Genomic DNA, 12,137 nt, shown 5'->3' on the forward strand with positions numbered 1-12,137 from the left:
AAAACCTCAACAGAGGATGAGGTCCTCACATCCTCAGGCAGGCTGTTCCACAGACGAGGTCCGTAGTGTCTAAACGAGGCCTCGCCGTGGTTTTTTGTCTTGACTATAGGGACCATCAGCAGGCCCGTGCCTGAGGATCTTAGGCACGGTTCATAATCTAAAAACAAATCTGATATAAAAGAAGGACCTAGGCCATGGACAGTCTTAAAAACTATTAAAAGAATCTTAAAATCAATCGTGAAGCTGACAGGGAGCCAGTGCAAAGATTTTAAGATCGGTGTAATATGTTCCCTCTTCCTGGTTCTCGTTAGAAGGCGTGCAGCAGAGTTCTGGACTAGCTGCAGGCGATTGAGAGTGGTTTTCTTTACCCCAGAAAAGAGGGCATTACAGTAATCTAATCTTGATGAAATAAAAGCATGAATTAAGATTTCAGCACTGGCTCTAGAGAGAAAGGGTCTCACTCAGGCGATATTTCTGAGATGGTAAAATGCAGTCTTGGTTACTTGATTGACGTGTTTTTCAAAGCTAAGATCTGCATCTAAAATCACACCGAGGTTCCTTACTGTATCACATATTTTCATAAAGTGAGTTGACAGATAAAATTGGACCCTATCTCTCTCAGCTTCAGAACCGATAACCAAGACTTCAGTCTTGTCCTGATTGAGCTGCAAAAAGTTCTCTCCCATCCACATTTTAATATCTAAAATACAGTTTAAAAGGCTATCCAGGGGTCCAGTGTCATCAGGAGAAACGGCTACATATAGTTGTGTGTCATCGGCATAGCTATGAAAGTTAATGCCGTGTCTCCTGATGACATCCCCGAGTGGAATCATGTAAAGATTAAAAAGTGTGGGACCCAGGATGGAGCCTTGAGGCACCCCACAAGTCAGTTTGTGCCTTTCAGATGAGAAATCATTTAAATTAACAATAAAATCTCTGTTTGTAAGGTAGGATTTAAACCAACTAAAAGCTGTCCCGGTAATTCCAACCATGTCATGAAGTCTGTTTAAAAGGATTGAGTGGTCAACTGTGTCAAAGTCTGCACTCAGGTCCAGCAAGACTAAAACAGATACTTTCTTCATGTCAGCATTGGACCTGAGATCATTTAAGACCCTGACAAGTGCCATCTCTGTTGAGTGATGAGATCTAAAACCAGACTGAAACTTTTCTAAAATGTTATTTTCATTAATAAAATCATTCAGTTGAGTAAAAACAAGCTTTTCTAAAATTTTACTTAAAAATGACAGGTTGGATACCGGCCGGTAGTTGTTTAGATCGGATATATCTAAACCACTCTTCTTCAGACTGGGTCTCACTATAGCTGTCTTTAGGGTTGCAGGGAAGACTCCAGTCTGAAGAGAGCAGTTCAAGATATTTAGTAATTCCTCCTCACACTATGTGAAAACTGACTTAAAAAGTGAGGTGGGGATGGGATCAAGAGAACACGTTTTTGTTTTCATTTGGGACATCACTTCTCTGAGTGCTGCACCGTCAATCAAGACAAAACTGTCGAGCGTTTTCTCAATGATAGGAGGACAAGCAGTAGAAAGGTCAACACAGGGTCGTTGATTCCTTCCCTGTAGGATAGATGATCTAATGTCATCTATCTTAGTGGTGAAGTGGACTGCAAACTCCTCACAGGTTTTACTGTCAAAGTTGGATGGTGGGCCAGAGGTTGGGTTTATTATTTTATCAATTGTGGCAAAGAGGATTTTTGGCTTTGACTGGTTTTCTGCTATAAACTTTGAAAAGTAGTCTTGCCTTGCCTTTTTAATAGAGTTATTTTAATGTATTAGAGTGTTTTTAAAAATTTGGTAATGTACTGTGAGTTTTGATTTTCGCCAATGTCGTTCTGCCCTTCTTGTCATTCTTTTAAGTCTCTTAACATCTTCTGTTCTCCAGGGAGGTGGAACTTTCTCTTTAACAGTTTGTAGTTTAAATGGGGCGACTTTGTCCAGAATTCCGGTGAGTTTATTACTGAAATGCTGTACTGATACGTCCAATGATGGATATGGAAGAGTTGGTTGCTGATTTTCCAAGTGTGAGATAAAGTTTGCAGCCACTTCAGGGTGCAGACGGCGCCTTCTAATGGTTCTCTCAGGGGGTTTCTCAATCATGCAGTCGTGTACTTTAAAAAACACACAAGAATGATCAGAAATGCCCACATCCACAACAGAAGTCACTGAGGCTTTCAGGCCATGAGTAATAATGAGGTCCAGAGTGTGTCCTCTGTTGTGGGTGGGCACACTCACATGTTGAACAAAATCCATAACTGTTAAAATGTTCATAAAATCATGGACATGAACTCCTGAAGGGTCATCAATGTGTAAATTAAAATCACCTAGAACCATTATTTTTCTAAAATCTATGTATACTGAAGAAAGCAGTTCAGAAAAATCAGAAATAAAAGATGAACTAGAAAGTCTGCATTTCCAGAAGAAAATGCAGGGTTGAATGCTGTACTGCTGAATGAAAGCTGAATTAGCTCAAAACAGGGCTGAATGGACAAAAAAATGATGACGAACAAACTCTTTTATTTAGGCTCCTTAGGCTCTTTAGGTCGGGATTCTTTTTGGCTGAGAGAGCCATGAACACCATACATTTTTAAATGTAATTACATGAGAGCCATACAACATGTTTAAGTGAATGTGTGAATTTTATGTAATTTCAACAATTTTAAAGTACAAAACATCTGTGGATTATTTCTTAATATGATTGTGATGCTGTTGCTATTAATGATAAGTATTTCTTATGCGACTTCTGGTGCTGCATGGTTTTGCTCATGGTCTTGTAATCTGGTTCATCCGTAATAAAAGCTCAACTCAAAAGACGATTTCAGAATTTGATTCGCAGATTTGGGGTTTTGATTCCTGGTTTTACAGTTTTAATGCCAAATAGTTTAGGCATTAATTTGACACCATACCTACATGGTGAGTTTAAGGTTCATGCAGGTGTTGAGACTTCCACCCGTTAAACGTGATCGTAGGTTAGTCTTAATGTTCTTTAGATGTGAGAAATACTGCTCACGTGCAGACGTAGAGCCAAACATTGTCAGTACAGCAATACTCACACGCTGCAGTGTGTGGTATGTGAATGATGGCTGGCTTGACCGCAGTTCTGTTGTGACCCACATTATTTTAAGAAAGGACCGGGTGCTGCCGAGCGGTAACGCCGTGCAAACACCCAGCCTTTCATTGCGGAGTGAAAGCGATCAGCGGCGTGGGGCTTTTTGCAGCGCATTAAGCGGTGGAAAGCCGCCGGCACCGCGCGATCCGCCGCGGATGCGCTGCGAAAAGCCCCGTGCCTCGGATCGCGCGGTACAGGAGGGCATCGCTTCGCACCGCATGATCCTCTCTTGAAATAATGTGGGTCACAAGAAAACTGCAAACAAAGTAGCTCTCATTCGGATCTGCGGTGTCAAATCAGCCGTCAGTGTGACAGGAAGCGCGTTTCAAGTTTTGACGATCAAGTGGTCTGCGTGTCAGCTTTTTCATTTCTTCCCACTGTTGGCTCGCCAGCTCCGCTTGTCGCCGGCGACACAGTCACCGCTGTGTGGTGTTATTATAGACTGTCATTCCAAAACGGAAGAAGAAAATAAATGATGGATCTTGTTAACTGAGCAGGTCTCGACATCTCGTTCTTACAACTCGACCGACAGAACACGCTGACACGCTCCGGTGAAACGCTCCGGAGAAACCCTTTGTCTACGACCCAGATCAAGTGGCCATCAAAAGAGCCAGTTATGGATCGCGAGGGTTCCCGACCCCTGGTCTAAACGGTGATAATTTGTGGGGGGAAAAAGGTTTAAATTAAGAAATAATCAAAGTTGACCATAAATAAAATTAAAAAGAAAAGCAAACTAAAAATATATATATTTTTGTAAAAGCTGATGAGCCGGGTCTTGAACCGGCGAGCTTCTGCAGGGGGTGGTGGGGGGGTTTCCTATGTATTTCTATGGGGTAAAAAATCCTGGACAACCTGGAATATCTTAAAAAGTACAAGGATTTGAAAAACCAAAAGTCATAGCTGGAATAAGCTGAAAGAGCTGAACGTTTTAATAGTCTAATGGTTAAAATTGGATAAAAACTGTAGGAGGAGTTAGGTGCCAAAAAATGGCGGAAGATACCATAAATAAATAAATAAACTAGAAGGAGCTGCATTTCCAGAAGAAAATGCAGGGTTGAATGCTGTATTGCTGAATGAAAGCAGAAATATGATGAAAAAGCTGAACATTGTAAAAGTAGAATGTCTAAAATAGGTCAAACATTGTAGAAGGAGTTAAGCATGAAAGCTAAAAAATTGTTGAAAAAATGGATGTACTGTTGAAAATTTGAAGATGATGCTAAAATGGCTAAAAGTGCTAGCATCAGCATCATCAACTGACTCAAAAAACCACATTGTTTAAGAGTATCATATTGGTAAAAGCTACATGTTCTAAGTTGACAGAAAATCCACTTTTTTCAAAATGGCGGCTTTTTTATTAATTTTATCTCCATAGCAACCATTTTACATTTGGGTCGGCATGAGATGACGAACAAATCGACGTCAGTTTCAGACAAATCAGAAAAAGTAAACCTTCGGACGTCCTTAGCAATGAAGTTTGTTGGCTAACCACGCCCACATTCCTTATATGTCCAGATCCAGGGAATTTCAATCTGTTCAGTTCTAGCCATGGATGAAGTTTATTGCAATATGTGCTTCAGATTTTGTCATAAAAAGGCCACCAACATTAGGTTGTGTCGACATCCCATAATGATTTCTAAGCGTATTTTATAGTCCAAAGCCTTGTGATCATTTTAATGTTTGAACGGTGTCTCTAGCGACAAGTATGTTGAAGTTATATTCGTTTAAAGAAACAAAGGCTTCAGATTTGAAAAACACAAAATGGCTACCAAACAGCCTCCATCCCATAATGACTACAAACCTTGAAGTTGTAATGCAAAGCTTTGATCATTTGACAGTAAAAGTGGAGCCACATGCTGCAGCAGGTGACATCATGTCATATGATGAACCTCAAGATCAATTCTCTAAACTATGTATGTGCCATTAGTCTTAACGCACTCATCCATATATAATGGAAAGCTATATTGATCATCCGCTAGCTAGCTGAGTGACACAGCATAATATTTTCATTTAACCACTGTCTTATGTGGTGTAAAAACATGATATTTACTTCTCGCAACAGCCACCTAACTCATGGTTTGGGAATCAACACTTTCCCATGAGCCTTAGCGGCCGTGGGCGGGGCTAAGGCCCGGGTCCAGACGCTTGTCCACAAGATGGCTGCGGAGCACATGTTTGAACTGCAGCTTCCAGCTACGTGCAGGAAAATAAAAAATACATCAAAACTAACTTAGATTTGCTCCCACTGTTTTTTGTAACATACATTGAGTGTTTGTGTGTGTGCTTTAAGCTGCTCTGATCGTTTTAACGTTTGAATGGTGTCTTTAGCTAAAATTGTGTGGAAGAAGCAAAGGTTCTTGAAAAGATAAAGGAACAATGAATGAAAGCTGAATTTGCTGATGAAATGGCTGCACTGTCCTGGAAAATCCTGAAAAATCTTTAAAAGTAAAAGGATAAAAAGTCAAAGCTTATGAGTAACCCCACCTGAAAGAAAATGTTTCCATGTAACGAAATATAATTGAGTTAGTGGAACTGAATTTTATCAAGAAAGGTAAGGTAAAAAAACATGCAGAAAAAGTCGGATGCTGGAATTGAACTCTGAACCTCAGTATTATAAGCCCGCTTTCGAAGCCATTGCGCCAACACTTCTGTGATCACACAATGCAGCCGGTATATATTAATCAGGCGTGTCGTGTATCATCTTATTGGAAAAAGCCGAGTTGAAACGATTTCATGCCACAGTTCGTTATTTACGTGGAAAAACGAACGACAATTTTCACTTTTGAAAAGTCAAAGGATTTGAAAGACCAAAAGTGGTGGTAAAAAAGGATTCTCAATGTATTTAAATGGAGCAAAAATCTTGGAAAATCCTGTACAAGCATGGAATATCTTGAAAGGTTCAAGGATTTGAAAGACCAAAAGTAATAGCTGAAAGGATTAAGCTGAAAGATCTTAACATTGCAACAGTAAAATGGTTAAAATAGGTAAAAACTGAAGTTAAAAATCGCCTCACATTTAGGCACAAAATGGCCGCAAAACCGTAGTTGGTGTTGCCATCCCATAATAATTTCAAAACTTATATTGAAATACAAAGTCTTATGAGCAGTTTAATGTTTGAACGGTGTTTCTAGCTAAAGGCATGTTGAAGTTACAATGGTTGAAAGAAACAAAGGTTTCAAGGATTCTCCATGTATTTTAATGGAGCAAAAAATCCTGGAAAATCCTGGAATATCTTAAAAAGTTCAATGATTTGAATGACCAAAAGTAATAACTGTAATAAGTTGAAAGAGCTCAACATTTTAAAAGTAAAATAGTAAAAAAAAATTTAAGGGTCCGAACCGGGTGTCGAATCCAGAACCTCATGTACCATAACTTCCCAATGCATTTTAATAGGGCAAAAATTCCCGGAAAAACTGGAATATCTTAAAAAGTACAAGGATTAGAAGTACCAAAAGTCATAGCATTAATAAGATGAAGGAGCTGAACATTTTAAAAGTTGAATGGTTAAAATAGGTTAAAAATTGTAGAAGGAGTTAAGTGCCGAAAAACGGCGGAAGATAGGTGGAAGAATAAACTAGAAGGAGCTGCATTTCCAGAAGAAAATGCAGGGTTGAATGCTGTATTGCTGAATGAAAGCAGAAATATGAGGAAAAAGCTGAACATTGTAAAAGTAGAATGTCTAAAATAGGTCAAACATTGTAGAAGGAGTTAAGCATGAAAGCTGAAATTGTTCAAAAAAATGGCTAAACTGTCCTGCAAAATCCTGAAATATTTTGAAAAGTTAAAGGACCACAAGTCAAAGGTGAACATTGTAAAAGTAGAATGACCAAAACAGGTCAAAATTTGTAGACGGAGTTGAGCATGAAAGCTTAAGTTGATGAAAAATTGCCGAACTGTTGAAAATTTAAAGATGTTGCTAAAATGGCTAAAAGTGCTAGCATTGGAATCAGCATCATCAACTGACTCAAAAAACACATTGTTTGAGAGTATCATATTGGTAAAAGCTACATGTTCTTGGTTGATAAAAAAATCCACTTTTTTCAAAATGACGGCTTTTCTATTGATTTTATCTCCATAGCAAACATTTTATGTTTGGGTCGGCATGGGATGACGAACAAATCGACGTCAGTTTCAGACAAATCGGTAAAAGTAAACCTTTGGACGTCCTTAGCAACGAAGTTTGTTGGCTAACCACGCCCACATTCCTTATATGTCCAGATCCAGTGAATTTCAATATGTTCAGTTCCAGCCATGGATTAAGTTTATTGCAATATTTGCTTCAGATTTTGTCATAAAAAGGCCACCAACATTAGGTTGTGTCGACATCCCATAATGATTTCTAAACGTATTTTATAGTCCAAAGCCTTGTGATCATTTTAATGTTTGAACGGTGTCTCTAGCTACAAGTATGTTGAAGTTATAATGGTTGAAAGAAACAAAGGTTTGCAAGGATTTTTTTTCAATGTATTTCAATGAAGCATAAAAACCTGAAATATCCTAAAATATCTTAAAAAGTACAAGGATTTGAAAAACCAAAAGTCATAGCAGTAATAAGATGAAAGAGCTGAACATTTTAAAAGTTGAACGGTTCAAATAGGTTAAAAATTGTAGGAAGAGTTAAGTGCCGAAAAACGGCGGAAGATGGCATAAGAAGAAAACAAATGTAACACTAGAAGGAGCTGCATTTCCAGAAGAAAATGCAGGGTTGAATGCTGTAGTGCTGAATGAAAGCTGAATTAGCTGAAGAAATGGCTGAACTGTACTGGAAAACAAAAGGTAAAGGTACAAAACTCCTAGCAGGAATAAGCTGAAAAAGTTGAACATTGTAATAGTAGAATGGCTAAAATAGGTCAAAGTTTGTAGAAGGAGTTAAGCATTAAAGCTGAAATTGTTGAAAAAATGGCTAAACTTTTGAAAATGTGAAGATGTTGCTAATATGGCTAAAAGTGCTAGCACTGAAATCAGCATCATCAACTGACTCAAAAAAACACATTGTTTAAGAGTATTATATTGGTAAAACTACATGTTCTAAGTTGACAGAAAATCCACTTTTTTGAAAATGGCGGCTTTTCTATTAATTTTATCTCCATAGCAACCATTTTATGTTTGGGTCGCCTGGGGATGACGAACAAATCGACATTAGTTTCAGACAAATTGGAAAAAGTAAACCTTTGGACGTCCTTAGCAACAAAGTTTGTTTGCTAACCACGCCCACATTCCTTATATGTCCAGATCCAGTGAATTTCAATATGTTCGGTTCTAGCCATGGATGAAGTTTATTGCAATATTTGCTTCAGATTTTGTAATGAAATTGCCACCAAACAGTAGGTTGTGTCGACATCCCATAATGATTTATAAACGTATTTTATATTCCAAAGCCTTGTGATCAATTTAATGTTTGAACAGTGTCTGTAGCTAAAGGCATGTTGAAGTTATGATGGTTGAAAGAACCAAAGGTTTTCAAGGATTCTCAATGTATTTTAATGGAGGAAAAATCTTGGAAAATCCTGGAAAACCTTGAAAGGTTCAAGGATTTGAAAGACCAAAAGTAATAGCTGAAAGGATTAGGCTGAAAGATCTTAACATAGCAACAGTAAAATGGTTAAAATAGGTTTAAAAAAACAGTTTAAAATCGCCTCACATTTAGGCACAAAATGGCAGCAAAACCGTAGTTGGTGTTGCCATCCCATAATAATTTCAAAACTTATATTGAAATACAAAGTCTTATGAGCAGTTTAATGTTTGAACGGTGTTTCTAGCTAAAGGCATGTCAAAGGTAGGAAAGTTAAAAGCAAAAAAGGTATCAAATTTGAAAACACAAAATGGCTACCAAACCCTCCCTATCTCTTAATGATTTCAGACCTTGATGGTACAGTCTAATGCATTGATCATTTAAAACTAAAGTAGACATACAGTAATTTCATCCAGTAGGGGGCACCATGTACAATTCTGTGTCACATGATTAAATTTCCCAACTGTGCGTGTATCATCAATCATAGCACAGTCATCTATGTATAGTGGAGAGACATATTGATCATCAGCTAGCTAGCTGAATGACACAGCATTATATTGTCATTTAACCAGTAACATATGTGGAGTAACAACATGATAGTCACTTCTCGTAACAGCCGCCTAACTCATGGTGTGGGAATCAACACTTCCCATGAGCCTTAGCGGCCGTGGGCGGGGCTAAGGCCAGGGTCCTGACGTTTGTTCACAAGATGGCTGGAGCACATGTTTGAACTGCAGCTTCCAGCTACGAGGAGGAAAATAAAAAATACATCAAAACTAACTTAGATTTGCTCCCACTGTTTTTTCTAACATACATCAAGTGTTTGTGTGTGTGCTTTAAGCTGCTCTGATCATTTTAACGTTTGAATGGTTTCTCTAGCTAAAATTGTGTGGAAGTTGTAAGGGTTGGAAGAATCAAAGGTTGTCAAAGATTGAATGCAGTACTGCTTAATGAAAGCTGAACTTGCTGATGAAATGGCTGAACTGTCCTGGAAAATCCTGGAAAATCCCTAAAAGTTAAAGGATAAAAAGTCAAAACTTATGAGTAATACCACCTGAAAGAAAATTCTTCCATGTAACGAAATATATTTAAGTGAGTGGAACTGAATCTCATCAAGAAAGGCAAGGTAAAAAACCATGCAGAAAAAGTCGGATGCCAGAATCGAACTCAGAACCTCAGTACGATAAACCGTTCACCTTAGCCACTGAGCTAACACTTTAGTTGCAATACAATGCGGCCGGTATAACTAAATAAGGCTTGTCGTGTACAGTTCCAGTGGGCGAAGCCGAGTTGAAACGGTTTCATGCCACAGTTCGTATTTTACGTGGAAAAACGAACGAAAGTTTTCCCTTTTGAAAAGTAAAAGGATTTGAATGACCAAAATTGATGGTAAAAAAATTGTGGAGGTAAAAAAATTGTAGAAGGAGATGCATTTCCAGAAGAAAATACAGGATTCAATGCTGTATTGCTAGAAGAAAGTTTAATTTGTTAAAGACATGGCTGAACTGAGCTGAAAGAGCTCAAAATTTTAAAAGTAAAATGGTTAAAAAGGGTAAAAACCTGTAAAAGAGGTTAAGCACAAGAATTCCCTATGCATTTTAATGGAGCAAAAATCCTGGAATATCTTAAAAAGTTCAATGATTTGAATGACCAAAAGTAATAACTGTAATAAGTTGAAAGAGTTGAACATTTTAAAAGTTGGTTGGAAGAAAATTTTAAGGGTCCAAACCGGGTGTCGAACAGGGCGCCTCGTGCACCATAACTTCCCAATGCATTTTAATAGGGCAAAAATTCCCGGAAAAACTGGAATATCTTAAAAAGTACAAGGATTAGAAGTACCAAAAGTCATAGCAATAATGAGCTGAAAGAGCTGAACATTTTAAAAGTTGAATGGTAAAAATCGGTTAAAAATTGTAGAAGGAGTTAAGTGTCAAAAAACGGCGGAAGATAGTATAAATAAATAAAGAGAAACAGGAAAACAAAGGGTTGAATGCTTTACAGCATTCAACCAACTAGAAAGGAGCTGCATTTCCAGAAGAAAATGCAGGGTTGAATGCTGTATTGCTGAATGAAAGCAGAAATATGATGAAAAAGCTGAACATTGTAAAAGTAGAATGTCTAAAATAGGTCAAACATTGTAGAAGGAGTCAAGCATGAAAACTGAAATTGTTGAAAAAATGGCTGAACTGTCCTGGAAAATCCTGGAATATTTTTAAAAGTTTAAGGACCAAAAGTCAAAGGTGAACATTGTAAAAGTAGAATGACCAAAACGGGTCAAAATTTAAAGACGGAGTTAAGCATGAAAGTTGAAATCGTTGAAAAAATGTATGTACTGTTGAAAATTTGAAGATGATGCTAAAATGGCTAAACATGCTAGCATCAGCATCATCAACTGACTCAAAAAAATCACATTGTTTAAGAGTATCATGTTGGTAAAAGCTACATGTTCTAAGTTGACAGAAAATCCACTTTTTTCAAAATGGCGGCTTTTCTATTGATTTTATCTCCATAGCAACCATTTTATGTTTGGGTCGGCATGGGATAGCGAATAAATCGACGTCAGTTTCAGACAAATCGGAAAAAGTAAACCTTTGGACGTCCTTAGCAACGAAGTTTGTTTGCTAACCACGCCCACATTCCTTATATGTCCAGGTCCAGTGAATTTGAATATGTTCAGTTCCAGCCATGGATGAAGTTTATTGCAATATTTGCTTCAGATTTTGTCATAAAAAGGCCAACAAACAGTAGGTTGTGTCGACATCCCATAATTATTTCTAAACGTATTTTATAGTCCAAAGCATTGTGATCATTTTAATATTTGAACGGTGTCTGTAGCTACAAGTATGTTGAAGTTATATTTGTATAAAGAAACAAAGGCTTTAGATTTGAAAAACACAAAATGGCTGCCAAACAGTCTCCATCCCATAATGACTTCAAACCTTGATGTTGTAGTCCAACGCACTGATCATTTGACAGTAAAAGTGAAGTCACCTCCTCCAGTAGGGGGCATCCTGTCAAATGCTGAGCTTCAATTCTCTCAACTATGCATGTCCCATCAATGTTACCACGCTTATTCATATATATTGAATGAGATATATGGATCATCAGCTAGTTAGCCAGCTAGCTGGATGACACAGCATTATTTAGTCATTTAACCACTAACATGTATGGTGTTACAACATGTTAGTAACTTCTCGTAACAGCCACCTAACTCATGGTGTGGGAATCAACACTTCCCAGGAGCCTTAGCGGCCGTGGGCGGGGCTAAGGAATGGGTCCTGACGTTTGTTCACAAGATGGCTGGAGCACATGTTTGCACATGTTTAAAGGAACAATAAATGAAAGCTGAATTTGCTGATGAAATGGCTGCACTGTCCTGGAAAATCTTGAAAAGTAAAAGGATAAAAAGTCAAAGCTTATGAGTAACCCCACCTGAAAGAAAATTCTTCCATTTAACGAAATATAATTGAGTTAGTCGAACTGAATTCTATCAAGAAAGGCA

The sequence above is a fragment of the Oryzias latipes genome, chromosome 19, assembly GCF_002234675.1.
Source record: "Oryzias latipes chromosome 19, ASM223467v1".
In the NCBI taxonomy this organism is placed as follows: Eukaryota; Metazoa; Chordata; class Actinopteri; order Beloniformes; family Adrianichthyidae; genus Oryzias; species Oryzias latipes.